Raw genomic sequence first — 16,384 nt, forward strand, 5'->3', positions numbered from 1 at the left:
AGTTTGGAGAGACCCTCCGAGAAAGCAAGCAGCCAGGGGCGCACAACGTAGAAAACGCACGCGAGTGAGGCTGCAGCACGGAGCTGCAGATCGGCTGAGTGACAGCCCAGCGCCCAGCCCGCGGGCTCACGACCCGGCCTCGCACCTGGACCAGGCGGCCACCCTGCACCCTCAGGGCGCTCTCCTCTCCGGGGACTGGCTGCTGGCGGGCTCCGAGAGCTGGGACCGGCGCGATGCGGCGGGGGCTTCACTCCTCCATCCTGGGACCCGGCAGCACGTTACAGACGGCCGTGCACTTCCTGTATGAAACACACAGGGGAGAGAAAGAACGAGAGAGATCCGAGCGCCCGCCGAGCGGAGGCAGGGAGGGAGGCAGGCCGGCGGGGAGGGCGGCCGAGGGGGCTGCGGGTTGCATAACCGCTGCCGCCCGCCTCGCACGGTCGGCGGCCCCCAGCACTCTCCTCGGCGGGCGACCCGCCACCCGGCGGCCCGCGAGGTGGCCGCCCCGCGGCCCGGCCTCCCCCTGCCGGCCGCCTCGCCCGCGGCGCGCTGGCAGCCCTTCCGTTTCCAGCCCCCGCCTGGGTTCCCCTCCCCGCGCTACCTAAGTCAACTCCACGCTGTCCGCCTGCCTGCCTGCCTAGGGGTTCCTCCTTTCCTCTCCTCTCCTTCCCGCCCCCGGGGCGGGAGTGGGGGTTGGGGGTAGAAATCCGACGAGGGGACGGTATAAAGACCAGACAATCCTTACCAGGGAGAGGAAGCTGGATTTTAAAGTTTAAGAGTCACATTCCCGTATATCCATTCCAGCTCAGCAGCCTAAAGAGCTTCAGGATGGGAAAAGACTTGTCTTGCGCCTGGCTGACTCAAACGGGAGAACGTGCCCGCAGCAGACACGAACTGCCAGAAAAAGAAGGAAAAAAAAAAAAGTATTCTGGGTTCCTAGGCTCCCTCTCTCCTGAGACCCTTAGCTGCACAGTGTCCTAATGCTTATATATACCAGTTCCACATGAAAGATTATACAGTGAAGAAAGCATATAGTGCATTCTTCCAAAAAACAAGGATTTCTCTGGGCGTACAAATCCCTAAGCAGTTCCCAAATTCTGGGTTTATGTCCATTTTGTTACCCTCCGACTTAGGTGAACCTCAGGGTCCTGCTAACAAATGGTTTAAGAATCTGCCATAAGCAGAGTGTGCCAGCGCTAGGAGTGTTCAGTGCCCAGTTTCTGGGCTTGCAAGTGAGAACAATTTCATCCCTACCGTGCCTGCCCTTGCCCAAGAATCTATCAGGTTGCCAGGCACTTAAAGCACTGTCTCTGATCAACAGCTTCTTTTATCATCAAGGTGATGGCTTAAATAAAAGTTATTCTCGCTTCAAAACTCAACATGGTGAACAGTATATAATGAATGATTATTCTACATGAAAAGTTCAATTTTGAGTGAAGTAGAAAGAAACTGATGGACATTAAGCTCCTGCTCAGTGTTAGCATCTCATTTTAAACTCCCTTAAATCTTAACATTTCCCAATAGATCTGCAAAAGTCCTATTCTCACGTTCCCAATTGAGGAAACTGGGTCAGAAAAGTTAAGTATCTATCCCGATGTCTTAGCTAAAAAGTAGTCAAGTGGAGAGGTCTTTTCTAAGTATAAAGTCTGCACCACTTCCTCTATACTCTAATTCTCAAAACAATCATGAATTCTCAGGGAATAATCAAGCCCAGTGACTATCCATGATCCATCCCTTTGCCTCCCACTGAACCTGCAAGTCCATACCATCACTCCGTCACACTAGCTGGGCTCCTTACCCACCTGAATTATATGTACCTTGATAACTCAAGCAGAGGACACCGTGCTCTTTACCATTATCTACCACTGGCTCTGTCAGCCTTTTCAGAATCATTCAGTGGCAAAAGTTCAGAAGGTTATGGGACAGCCACTTATATGCCAAGGTACAAAGTCTGTTCAGTTAAGAACCTAATCTGCTGACTAATATTTGTTCCCTGAATTCTTTTACTCTTAACTGGGCTCTTTTAAGAAGAAGGCAAACAAACAAACACACAAACAAAAACCACACCCACACAAAAGGAATGAAACACGCATGGACTCCACTCTTGATGAAATTTGAAATTCTCTCACTTTTCATTTCCTTCTGTTTTAGCACTGAGTTCACACTCACCCATCAATAGCATGCTGCTATTAGCCTCTTGACAAGCCAAGAAAGAGTATGTATTAAAAGGAGATCAAGAATCGTGGCAACAGTGAGAGCCCAGACATTTGAGGGGGAGAGTGAGGGAGAAAGTGAGTGCCCTTCCCTGCCACCTTACTCAGCAGCACAGACTCCGGGAACTCTAGAGCGGGTAAGTCAAGGCCAAGGGCAGTTCAAGTGTGCCAGTAGGAGTTGAGCAGAAGCAGATGCATTCCCATCCTTCAGGTCCGCACAGTGGCACGAGGGCTAATACTTAAAAATCTCCCGAGGGCTCTTAGCATCCTCTTAGGGTCCAGCTCCGCCTCTGCTGCTGTCATTTTCCTTCTCGAAGTCCCTTGTTTATCCTGGACCTGTCCACTTTTCATTTCCTTTCACAAACTTAATGGTTCGTCCCAAAGCCCTGCCATTTCTTTCCCACAAAGTACCCGCTGGGAGAGAAGGGGGACAGAGAGCAGTTAACTCAACATTTCTCTCAATTCTCTCTCATTAAAAAAAAAAAACAAAAAACATAATTACCATGTTTGGGACACAATTCTATTTTGAAATACTTTTTGGTATCCCTGCCTTCATTGCTGTTACTTATTAATCCAAGAGCCTTGAAGGAAAAACCTCTAAAGAAAAATTAAACTCTTGAGACAAAGCAAAGGAAACATGATCAAGTTAAGCTATATGGATCCCAAAGTTCATAGTCTGGATAATTCAAGGCTCCTAAGATTGCATCTGTTGCCAACGTATGTGTATCCTAACCATCACAAGGCGTAAGCATCATATCGCACATTCCCATGGCTCAGCTATTCTCCTGCCCCTTCTGTATTTCATGGAAATTGTTTCTTGCTTGACACTGTTAAGTAGGGAAAAAAATATTAAAATAACAACCTCATAAAAAGAGGGAAAAAATGCTCCTGGGTAGGCACAAATGACACCACGGAAAATAAAACTGATTCTGGAAGAATACTGGAGGTTAATTTTTCAAGTCTCCACTCCCTAAGTACCACAATCCATGGATGAATACAGCAAGGGTGTGAAAGCCATTTTTGAAGCTCCAAATTAAGTGACAAGAGACCGCCTTCCTCAGGACTAACGGGTGTGGAGGAGGAGATGATAAGCTCACATTCAAAAATGATGTTCCTTATCTTTCTTCATCTTCAAAGAGAAAGTCCTTACTTTGACGATTAAAAATGTCTGCTATGCGATTTCTCTGTGTGAGGATTCCTGGCCATTATTACAGGATTTTCTGCAAACAAAAAAAGAAACATGACAAGCCATCTGGTTACCTAAGAGACTGCCTCTCTGTAGCAGCAGTCTTCACAGTGGCATCCCTGCCTCTGACTCCACTTCCAGGGTAGCACATGCAACAGGCTCTTCTGGGAAGGAGTTCTTTGGCACTCACACTCACTTCCCGGCCTCTGCAAGACCAGGACCATGGTTTTCAAGCAAGATGTCTTCAGAGCCAACTGGCTGGCTTGATTGGCATTTACCCACAGAGGGTTATTAGCCATTTTCAAGGAGCCAAAGTATCATTTCCCATGGCAAAAATGTAGCAAAAAAAAAAAAAAAAGGTCTGCCTGCAAGATAGTTTAGGCTCCCTTTTGGGCACAGAGTTCCCTGGTTTTAAGAAAGCTAAGAAGGAAAGCATTACTTAGAACACCTGCAGCCTGACTTGGGAGACCCAGCTGCAAGTCAGAAACACAGGCCAGGATGGCTACAGGCCTGAGCTGGTATGTGTACTTCAACACACACACATTTTGAGCAGAATTAGTACTGTTTACATAGGACCCACAGGTGTACTGCCTCACTGGATTCTCAAAACTGCCTTTGCAGGGAGGACCCATTACCACCGAGTAAAAAGCAGCAGAGCTCATAGGTGTTAAGTCATTTTCTCAAAGCAGTAGGTAATGGAGCTAAAATTCACCCTGGGTCTGTTCTTCCTCTTGAGGAGACATGAGTAGGTGCATTTTGGCTGTGGGATTTATTATTCTGTGCTACACATCCTTTCCTCAGAAGACTCTCACTTTTAAAACACAACGTGGAATGTTCTCTCTCAACTACATCCTGTGACTGCATCCCCTTGCCAAGTTTTCTGAAAGTGTAAACTATAAATGTATTCTGCAATGGGCCACTGATTTTTAGCAATATGTCAATATAAATTAGGTTCAATCTGATCTAGTTGCAGCTGACAAGTGTTTAATAAAATAATAAAACAGATCCACTGGTCAGTCAAATTGTGATGGACAAAATCTTCATACACTTTTTCCAACTTAGAATGCAAATATATATGTAAAGTGGGTCACAATGACTGATGTATTGTGATTTAGTGAGTATAAATATGAAAGATTAGCAAGGGCCCATGAAGGCTTAGCTTAGATGCAAATACTTGTACATAAGTTAAAGTATTCAAACTGCTCCTGGCACAGACTGTGAGCAGGAACAGCCTTGAGTTATTTACTGACTGTTGACCATGATGTGCATTGTGTAGACTAAACAGTGTCCTGTAAGATATTTTTCTTTGGAAGGCATGTTTTGTCTATTCATCTTTTGTAGTGGGTATTTCTGCCTCCTTATTAAAAAAATTTTTTTTAATTCTCTTTTAAAAAATTAAAGAATCCAACAACTTAAAATAATTTGTCTTAACAGGTCAAATGAATATAGTACTTATTACTAACAACGTTCTTAAAAGGATTTTAAAAATACCTAAATATCTGCACAATTACACATTGGGAAGTTGCATTAGGTGAGTTGATAGGGAAGAAGTCACACATATCACTGTCCACTGATATATCAATTCTCAACTACCTATTAAAATGGAGCCTTACAAGGTGGCAAAGTTGGACAGCTTCATCTTCATTTCCCTTTCTTTGCCTGTAGTGGCGTGACGAAGGCCAACAGCAGGGAAGAGAAACAAAGTGCCTGGAAAATCCAGAAATGTTATTATAAACTTTTGAAAGATTATTCATCAAGTTTTAAACTAAACCTAGCTAAACAAATTCCGACCACTTTACACATACTGACTCAATTATTCCTGACAACACCACTTTGAGGCAAGAACTACCATTACCTCCATATTACAAACCAGGAAACAGACACAGAGCTATTAAATAATTTGCCTAAAGTAATACTACCTAGCAAATACCAGACCATGGGCAGCCTAGCCAGCCAGATAATCTACCTTTAACCAACACATTTTACTACCAAGGAGACACAATTGGCTTGGACTTGCCTTCTCCAGCATTAAAGTTCATGGGGAATACTCCCATGATAAGGCAGAAGGAGAGAAGTGAAAGGCTCAGAGGTTTCCTTTTCTGCAGCAAGAATGTAACCAGTAGTTATACAGGGTCAGGGATAGAGCACCTGCTACATGTTGCTGAATAAATGAATTCTGGAAAGAAAGGAAAATATATTTGTAGAACAGTAAAGTTGGGAAGATCAGCCCTGGGATTTCTTTGGAAGGAATGATGCTAAAGCTGAAACTCCAGTACTTTGGCCACCTCATGCGAAGAGTTGACTCACTGGAGAAGACTCTGATGCTGGGAGGGATTGGGGGCAGGAGGAGAAGGGGACAACAGAGGATGAGATGGCTGGATGGTACCACTGACTCAATGGACGTGAGTCTGAGTGAACTCCGGGAGCTGGTGATGGACAGGGAGGCCTGGCGTGCTGCGATGCATGAGTCAGACACGACTGAGCGACTGAACTGAACTGAACTGAAAGTTGGGAAGAAGGGCTGCTTCCTTACCTTGACCAGAATCCTGGATTTTAAGGCTCCAGGATTGCCTGCCTCCAACACAACTGAATGAGCAAGGGGAGGGAATGAAGTGCACTCCCCCTGCTTTGATCTTGATGAAGCATTTGATACAGTGTCCCATACAATCAGGATCGCCAAATCAACTGAAACTTCAGTGGCTACAAGATCCACACAGGAGTTAAGCAGGCTGGAAAGAAAAACACCGGATACATCTACCAGTGTGATGAAGAAAAGAACCACAAGGAACAGCATTCAATTTGTATTCATAAGTAACCTAGGAATTGTCCACACTGTTATAATCAAATTTGCACATACCATTAATTTGGGAGCTGTGAAAAGGGCAAATGAGGGCAAGCCAACTGACTCAGTTAAATTAACAGAGAGGTGAAGAAAAACAAGAAGTTTGGTTTTATTTTTGTGCTCCCTTTAATTTTCAGGGAGGGGCTGAGAGTGCCCATTGGGTAGTAACCGCCTCTAGACCTGAAATGCCAAGACTGAACTAAGTAAAGTAAGCAACAGTAAATTGGATATGTTTAAGATTTTAGGGCCTTCCATCTGAACTTCAAAAAGCATGATCCTATTATTGCACGGACCATCAGTAAGGTTCCATGGGAAATGATATTCCTTTCAACAAGAAGACTTTGTTAGCAAAACTCAAAGAAATGAAGGGGCTCAGAGGCTGAATTTAGAGGTCAGATGAAAAAGTCAGTAGTGTATGTATAATCTGGCCCTGCTACAAATATGCCGCTCCGGCAGAAGGTCATGAGAATGGTTTTCAAACACACGGCAGAATAAAGAACAGTGGAGAAGGAAGAGGGAAGAGAGCAAAAAACTTGGACTAACATTATTTTTTTAAGCATAAATTATCATTTCTAATTTTTTTAACGTTGAGAAATTGCTTTTCCCTTGGTAGAACTGTTTGCCTTCCTGGTAGATTTAGAAATCAAGAAACGGAAGTAGGAGAGGTCCAAGACATTTGGGGGGGGGGGGCGGGGGGGGGCGGCGGCAAGGCCTAATTCACGCTAGGTCCCAGGAAATGTACAAGTGAGCATCATTTCATTTAACTCCTAAGAGACTGAAGAACTGAACTATTAGCTCTGTAGAAACCATGCCCCACACAGTGGACTCCACAGCTCATGAGAAACTGTTGATGAAGGGACAGTCACCAAGGAAATGCTACACAATCCATTTCCTTCGAAATTAAAGAAGAGGTGGGGAAGGGTAGGGTGGGGTAAGGGTGGGGTATGCCTTAACACAAAGGCATAAAGATTAAAGCCATAGTGCATTCTCGACATGGGTGGGAAATTCATGTGAAAATGCTGATATTCTGAGATTATTTAATAGAATAACAAGCAAATGATAAAACCTAAATAGATCTTCTCCAAGGTTTGATTGCTGGCCCCGTCCTAAGGTTTAAAAAGCAGATTGATGACACATAATAATATGATGACAAACTCACAACTGGCCCCAGAATAGCTAAAGGCTGCTGCTGCTGCTGCTAAGTCACTTCTGTTGTGTCCGACTCTGTGCAACCCCACAGGCGGCAGCCCACGAGGCTCCCCCGTCCCTGGGATTCTCCAGGCAAGAACACTGGAGTGGGTTGCCATTTCCTTCTCCAATGAATCAAAGTGAAAAGTGAAAGTGAAGTCGCTCAGTCCTGTCCGACTCCTAGCGACCCCATGAACTGCAGCCCACCAGGCTCCTCCGTCCATGGGATTTTCCAGGCATGAGTACTGGAGTAGGTTGCCATTGCCTTCTCCGAGCTAAAGGCTGCTGCTGCTGCTGCTAAGTCGCTTCAGTCATGTCTGACCCTATGCGACCCCATAGACGGGGGCCCACTGTCTCTGGGATTCTCCAGGCAACAACACTGGAGTGGGTTGCCATTTCTTTCTCCAATGCATGAAAGTGAAAAGTGAAAGTGAAAAGTGAAAGTGAAGTAGCTCAGTCGTGTTGGACTCTTAGCGACCCCATGGACTGCAGCCTACCAGGCTCCTCTGTCCATGGGATTTTCCAGGCAAGAGGACTGGAGTGGGCTGCCATCGCCTTCTCTGGAGCTAAAGGTAGAGGTGCCTTATCTGACTGCATTCAGAATCACCTGCAGGCTCTTAAATACTATGTCTAGGGGTATTCCCATTATCTGTACATTTCAGGAACTCACAAGTGACCCTATATTGCAGTCTGGTTGGGGAACTTTTGCTGCAGACATTCTACTCCCTTCTAGACTCGACCACCAGAACCAGTCACGATAGAGACTAAATGATTTCCTTTCTCAAGAACCTTTAATGGAATAACCTTCAAAGGCAACGGAATGAAGTCCAAATTCCTTAGCAGGACACTTGAGGCCCTCTGTGATGTGTCCCAAACTACTTTTCTGCCCTCCTTGGCCCCCACACCCCTCACTCTGTGACTGCACCATTCCCCAAGCACATCACATCATCCCTCACTCTGTCACTGTACCGTTCCCCAAGCACGCCACATGCTTCTTTTATGTCTTTGGCACTCACTGCCCTAATGCTCCCTCAGCTCGCCCACCCTTTCCCTACCAGTCACCATCTTCCTCATCGTTCAAGTCTGGGCTGCTCAAGCTATTTTTCTCCTGTGAAACCTTTTCTGATCTTTCCAGCCAAAATCAGTCTCCCCTTCCTCTGAGCAAATGTCCCCAAAATGAACTCGTGCAGAACTGACAGCATCTACTGCGTGCTGCGCTGACACTGAACTGCCTGTGGACTGGTCTCCCCCAGAGAGCAGGGCCCCGGATCTCACTCGCGTTTCATGCCATGGCTGAGAGTCAGACAGCTTCAAAGTTTACTTTCTCAGTTACTCAGAAGCACTGTAACCCTTGGTAGGTTATTTAAACACTATGAGCCTCAACCTTATGATCTTTGAAATGGGACCTACAAAGAAGGAGCCCTACCTTCATGACTGATTTGAGCATAAAACAGGAAATGTGTTCAGCCCAATGCAGACCACATAAAATGTACCAAGATGATAGCTGTTAGTATTCTCTATCAACTTTTGTTTCCCTCCCTACTAGAACACATCACAGACACATCACAGAAGAGCTCCAAAAGCATGTGCTTCCACTCAAAAATAGATAAATAAAAAGAATTTGTTTTCAAAGTGATAAAGAGTGATTTCTTAAAATTCCTTAAAGCCCTTTCTCCTTGCCCAATTTTGTTCTGTTATGAAGGGCATTTCATAATATTTCTATTGAGAAGTCATCTCTTAATCTCCTTTCTTTCCTTCAAAAATCAATGTACAAAATTCTAACGAACAAGCCCTGTCTGTCCCTCCTACTCCAGCTTGGCTTTCTGCTTTGAACTACAGTAACTGCCTGTAGCCACAGTGTCGCTGCCCAGAGAAATGCCTGCTTCACCCTCACAACAAACAGCACTTTGTAGGCAAACTGGAGGCGAGCCCAAAGTAGGAGGGGGGAAAACCAAGGCAAAGGAGTTTGGGCCAGAAACTGAGTCGACACCCACATTATCGTCACTCTGGACACAGGTAAGGAGGGAACAGGAAAGGAGAGAAGCTCAGATCAACGCCAACCTTCCCAGTAACTCCCAGGCATCCAGCTCATCACCACCCACCCATGAGAGAGACTCCGAGACACAAAGAACACACTGGTTCCCAAATGCCCAACACACACAGCCACTGCTGTCGGTAAAATATCATCACGTGTAGTATGCAGCTTATCCCACACAATCAATCCTGTTGCTGTTATCAACCTCTCCACCAGTAACTGGGGATGAAACCCAAGTCCCGAGAAGTCCAGTCAGTAGAGAAGCGTGACAGGACCAATACTCAAGTCCTCTAAGCTCCAAACCCTTGGCCCTTCCCACTGTCCTTTATGAAGTGTGAAAAACAATTTTTAAAACATTCTCAGAAGCTCACCAAATCCCTAAGTTGTAAAGGTAAGGTAGTTTTTGTCCTCTTAAAAACAATTCCGGTGCAAAGAGTGAAGACTGTCACAGCAAGGAGGACCCACCTGCAGCCCTTAGAGGGATCAATCCAGTGTCTCAGGACAGTGCTCCAGGAAGACCCTTTAGTTTTTGTGCCGAGATGGAAAATGTCTCCCGACAATGCTGTTTGCTCACTTGGTGTAGCGATGAAGTGTTAGGGAAGGAGTATAATTTTTTTGCCTTTTGTTTTCATCAAACCCTGATCTTGATAAAGGTGAAGTGAGGGGGAAAGCAAAAGAAGATTCTAAGGCCTATTTGTGATCCTTGATGAGAGAAGAGTACTAGAGTGGGTAGCCTTTCCCTTCTCCAGGGGATCTTCCCAACTCAGGGATCGAACCCAGGTCTCCCACATTGCAGGTGGATTCTTTACCATCTGAGCCACCAGAAAAGCCCAAGAATACTGGAGTGGGTAGCCTATCCCTTCTCCAGATCTTCCTGACCCAGGGATCGAACCCGGGTCTCCTGCATTGCAGGCAGATTCTTTACCAGCTGAGCTACCAGGGAAGCCCACGAGAAGAGTACAAGAGGCTGTAATGCAGTCCTCAGACCATGAATGCCTGGGTTCCAATCACAGCTCTGCCACCTCCAGCTCTGAGGTCTTGAGTCCCTTGGCTGCTCCCAGAGATGGGAAAGCGCAGCCAGACAGGGAACTGGGCCTTGCCGTCCTCTGCTACAAAATGGGCTGTTGTGAGCAGTACATGAGCTAAAAACACATAAAGTGCTCCAACAATGCCAGGCACGTGTAAGTACAAGGCAAGTGCTTCCTATTATTATTTCCAGAATAGATTAGTCTCCATGATTGTATTCTTTTTTTAAGTGTATTTCAGAAGGTTAAAGATTTCTTAGACCAGTTGTTAATCCATAATGCCCCAAAACAGCACAAAGATTTATGCACAAGTTTCACTTCCTGACAGGATCCTCCAGGATTTCCATCTGTGGACTAGAGTCCGTGGAAGAACAAACAGTGGAATCTGAAGAATTTTCCTTCTTCCCAGCAACAGTGCAAGTAAATCTGCACCCATTTTCTCAACACTACAAACGGGCTTCCACACTGAGGAAAAAAAAGACACTTATAGCATTAAGCTAACTAACACGGGAAAATTTTAAAGTTCACTTTATATCTGAAAGCAACCAAAGTGTTAAAAATTGAAAGTTATACCAGTTGAGAAAGACATGGTCCAGATCACTTTGGGATGACAATCCTAAGGACTGGGATAAAACCTGATGAACCAAAAGATTATCTTCCCCATAAAATACTGGAATTCCAGGAACAATGGGCTATCCCTGGGATGATTGAGAGAAAAAATGATTTTAAAAATCCCCTCTCAGGCTAAGTCTAAACTCAGCTAGACACAGAGCTCTGCTAAAAATCACATTTTTACAACAGGGCGTTATGTACAACAGATTAAACAATGGAAGGATTTTTCCCCAAAAGAGCAGATAAAACTAAAGACAGCAGCACTAGAAGGAAGGGTCACAACACTGGTCTGGGGTTGTGTCCTGCCCAGGGGAAGAGAGGCTAAAACTCAGCCCTCACTGGTCTCCAAGCAGCGTGCCTTGTGGAGCAGACGTGGCCCCCGCTGCCACTAACTTCACAAGGAAGGGTTGTGGGGGCAGTGTCAAGCGGTGCCAAGCGCACCAACTCCCCACGAGCAAAGCAAGCTGGTGTCCAGAGCCATCCGGGAGCTGGAGGCCATCGTGCATACCCCTCAAACAATGCTGTGCTCTGGAGAGGGGCAGGGAAGAGTCTTGGCTTGTCAATGGAAACATTTTCAATTTTCCTGGTCTACTTGATGATGGCAGCTGTTCTATATCCCCCTTCCTTTCCTCACTCTATACTCTCCTTTCATTTACACTCCAATTCTCCTTCTGCAGAAACCACAAGTTGACGTGCACACTAGGGATGGCAAGACAATAGCCCCCGCCTACCCACAGAGGTTCTGCACTACTTCTAAATGTGTATCAGACCACAATTTTCCCTTCTCAGGTAAGGACTCCTCTTTTTCGTTTCTCTCTTATTAACCCCCAAATCAATTTTAAGATATAAAGAAATCTTCCTCTTCTCTTCTGGGATAGGTGATCTTTCTTCACCTCCAGCGGCTCTTACCCTGTGCTCTGTATTTCTGGGGCCGCTTGCCTCCCACAGCCGTATCTTCTACCTGCTCTGCTCCCATACTCTACATATTTCTCCCTCAATCATTACTCCTTAGGAAGGAAAACCCCGTCAAATACATCTACTCTGGACTTAATTCAAATTTAAAGAGCAGAAATTATTACATTGACAAGTATGGGGATTTTGGTTTGCTTTGTTCTGCTTTCTGTGTGTATGTGGCGGGGGCAGGGGGGTGTTATACAAAACAATGACATCAAGTTTTCCTTTGTTTCAACTTTTAAAAAGTGTATTATGCTTTTTGTTGAATCCTCTACTTCCATATACCCGGTCACTAAAGAGCTATCTAAGGGCCTAAAATCACAGGCTCTATCCAACCGACAAAGCTATTTTATTGGGTCTGCAGGAAGTTCTTTTTCAAATGTTGAGCTTAGCCAATCTTTCAAAATCAGGAGATTTTTAAGTAATCCAGATTTCTGGCTTACAGTGAAGATCTGTCAAGACTGGCCCACATTCCCATATGGCAACAGTTGGCTGCTGAATAGACTGGCTGAACAGGACCCCCTTTACAGGACATGCATTTTCTGGTTCAGTCCAGGCCTGCCCCCCACTCCCCCACCCCCATCACTCTTCCCTGAGGTGAGTACCAGGTGCTATAAGTCACCTCACATGAGGCCCACTTCAGGCAGTGTTTGGTATATGCCTAAGACCATAGCTAATACCCAACTCCAACTCTCTCTCTGGTTAGTGCAGAACTTACAGGGGTAATCAGAAAGTTTCTCCTTGGTACAGAATTTTCCAGATACAATTCATAAGGAAAAGAACTCACAACTAAGTAAAAAGGAAAATGTCCCAAAGTAAAGAAATATTTGAAAAGCACTAAGTTAAAGAGAAAGCTGTATGTGTGGTGTGTGCATGTAGGAAGAGGATTCGTTGCATAAGCTGCGTAACACTGCAGACCATTTTACAATTTGTACTTTATTATTGGCTAAACATTAATATGAAAAATAAAACCATTAAAGTAGAAACTGAGTGAATTCACTCCACTGAAATGACTATACTTGAACATAATTGATCTATAAATGAAACAGACTATATATATATCTCACATAAATATATGGATATTTATTGATTCATTATTAACTCAGAGGATATGGGTACGATTGTCTTTAATTGCATATACTTGTGATAGCATTTATTCAGCAAACATTTGCACAAAACACCTTCCAAACAGTAGCTACATCCTTTTATGTTAATGTACAGTTGTGTTGTAGAGTCAGATCTAATTAGGAGGAGGGCACTTAGTGTGTGCTATTACAAGTGCATTCTATTACCAATATTGATGATAAAAGAGAACAGGGCTAGAGAAAGGACCAAAACAAGTGATTTTAAATTACCCTCTCCATTCCAGGATCAACTTTCATTCAAGTGATTTTACTGACGGGCTGGTATTTCTAAAACCACTGTGTTGATGAGAGCTCTGGCCTGCAGAGTAGGGTGGCCCACAGCTCCCCTCTTCTCAGCTGTGTGCCCACGCTTCAGATATGGTCCATAAACAAGGAGCAGGAACCAGACACGCTGTAAGGTGTCTTTACGACTCAAAATCAGATTCTCTTTTTTAACAGAAACATTAATAGTATTATAAAATGAAGAAAAACGAACCTAAGAGAAATGAGAGGAATGCTGTGCATAAGAGAATGAGCTTGGAAATAAAGACTAGTTTCAAATTCCACTTCCTTGTGATTTTTTTTTTTTGGAAAATCACATAACCTCTCAGGCCTCAGTTACCTCATCTCTAAAGTGGGAACAAGTCCATCTTCCACTCAGGACTGTTTTGCAAATTAAATGAGAATGCATGTAAATTCCAGGGCATGGGTTTGGAATTATCAGTAAATGCCTAATAAATGATGGTTGTTATTACCTATGAGTATTCCATAAACTGTCCAATTACGTCTTGACCTAAGTTTAAAAAACTAGTTATAGATGATAATAAAATGATCTTAAAAGCTTATGAAGTAGGGTATTATTGCAAGAATCACAGGGGTCATTTTTGAAAGAATTTGAATATCCAAACATTTCTTAGAACTGGATTGGGAACAACCTGTAAAGAGAATGTGACTGATGGTACTTCACACCCAATGTGAAGGGCATGAATCTGTCTGGTCTCCGTTGAGTGAGCTCGGCAGAGGCAGCTTCTTGGAGGCTGACACCCTTGAGGGAAGGGCTGTCTTACACTTCTTCCTCCTCCCAGATTTGTAGACTTCACTGCAGTCTTGGTGATCTGTTGATGCTGAGATTTAGCAATGGGATTTATGAGTTGCTGTGGAACTGTAGTCTTCTCTGGCAAAGTTCCTAACTCTTACCAGCAAGCACAGAAGGAAAGTAAAAAAGCTTTTTAAGAAAAGAAATGTTTACGATAGAACTGAACATCAGTACGTGTGCTCTCTTCCCAACAGCAGGTGTCAAGAGGAGGAGATGGACATCTCAAACATCTCAGGAAAGCAGTAATTCCCAGACTTTTGATATCACAGACTAGTAAAATTTCAAAAGAAGACTGTCATAAAATTGCCAGATTTTAGAAGAAATAATACCAAAGACAAACCATCACCAGTCTTTCATAACATATCAAAGTAAGCAAGATATCCCAACCAAGATTTTTTTAAAAATCCTTTCAACCGAATAAACTTAGCACTAAAATTAAAACTGAAAAGTCTGCTGCACTGTCTTTATTCTTTTTTTTTTTTTTCCCACAGGCTGGTGTAACTGTCACTGTGCATTCAGGATGGACCACAGGATGATCCCCTCATGCCATCCAGTCCAGGATACAGTATCTCATGCAGCACCAAGGGCCACACAGTGGACCATCTGCTGTATTGGGCATCATCTTCCAAGGACACAAATGTATCCTTAAAGCTCCTTGTTTGTCTTAAATACCAAGTGTGCGCTTGTCAGCCACTAATGTCTCAAAGCTTCTCTAAGGTGTCAATACCCATCCTTTCTGTACAACTATGCAAGACGGTGGCTCTCAGTCTTGGCTACACACCAGAATCACTTTGGAGTGATTTGGAGTATGTCATTGGTATAGTGTCACACTTAGCAGATTTCACATATCTTCAACGAAAAGACATTAGGAAATCACCATTCTTGGATGTCTTTTGAAGCAGATAGGACAGAAATCCTATGTAACTTAATGCCAGGTTATGCAAATGAAACTTCACTCCCAGAGACTCTGACCCAAAAGATGTGGGGAAAGATCTGGGCTCATTTAACTTTAAAACATTTCCCAGACTGATTCTGATGCCAGCCAGGGCTAAGCAAAACTTTTTACATTATTTCCTGAATTTATGTCTTGTAAGGCTTTAAGGAATGCACCTCTTCATGTACTCCTTCAGGTGTCAAATATCAACGCAGGGCCTGCTGTGTGTTGGGCGGGGGGGCGGGTAGGCACCAGGAAATCAGTGGTGCACAAGACAGATAAATCTCTGCCTTCAACACACTGACAGCACCGGAGCAGGCAGACAAGGAAGCCGGCGACTGAAACAGTAGTTCATGGGACGAGGGGGAACAATCCAAGTTTCCTCTGTCCCTCTCCTAGCGGTTTCATGGGCGTCAGAATCATCTCCTCCTGGCTGTCTTCTGTCTTCTTTCCAGACACTAGAAACTATATTTTTATCAGAAAAACAGATGGGCAAGGCTCTGTCCTCTTGGAGCTTACGTTCTGGCAGGACTGTCTACTCTTTCTAGGTACATTACATTGGTCATTCCAGCTCTGCTGTCTCACCTAAAGTCAGAGGCCCATGCTTTGAACAAAGCACAGTAGAACCTCAATTATGACTATGCTTTCTGTTTTGTTGCCAAAACCTTTTTGATGAAGCTTAGCATTTCCCGTTCTTTTTAATCTGCAACAAGTTGGGAAAACACTGTAAAAATATTTTTGAAGCCCTTTCCTGGATCTTCCCACCAAAAACCATCTTATGACAACTCTGTAATTCCCCCCTTAATACCTGACCTCATATTTGCCCACAAAGAAAAACACCTGCAAATCTTCTGATGACTAACATATCCTGGTGCAGTTTCCCTGGAATAAATCCCCGTTGGTTAGCTATTTCATAATTCAGAAGAGCGCACTGTCATCTGTAAACCTAGAAATTCCGCTGTGTATTCCTTCTTTTGGATCAATTATGTAAATAAGTCCTAAGAGACCCCACTGTTTACTCACCTCCAAGGAGAGTAATCTTTATCCTTAGCCTGTATCTGTGGTCTTTCATACAGGTAGATTCTAATGCCTGCTCCAAGACTACGTGTGTAGGCTGCCACTAACCACACCACCTCCTTAGGCCTCAATTTCCTCTTGTACCAAATTCAAGCGCT

At 44.3% G+C, this 16,384-nt stretch overlaps 1 protein-coding gene across 2 annotated transcripts in view; it reads right to left on the reverse strand.

Annotated features, from left to right (window-relative positions):
- The window catches only part of LRRC8D (leucine rich repeat containing 8 VRAC subunit D), a 131,793-nt gene that overhangs the window by 110,362 nt on the left and 5,047 nt on the right, over window positions 1-16,384 (reverse strand). Inside the window, exon 1 of one of the 2 annotated variants that reach the window (XM_068964415.1) lies at window positions 146-323. The exons of the other annotated variant lie outside the window; for it this stretch is intronic. The gene's annotated coding sequence lies outside the window, so the exon portion shown is untranslated. Of the gene's footprint in view, window positions 1-145; window positions 324-16,384 lie in introns of those variants that run through there. 2 annotated transcript variants of the gene reach the window in all.

This window comes from Capricornis sumatraensis, chromosome 2, assembly GCF_032405125.1.
Source record: "Capricornis sumatraensis isolate serow.1 chromosome 2, serow.2, whole genome shotgun sequence".
NCBI lineage: Eukaryota > Metazoa > Chordata > Mammalia > Artiodactyla > Bovidae > Capricornis > Capricornis sumatraensis.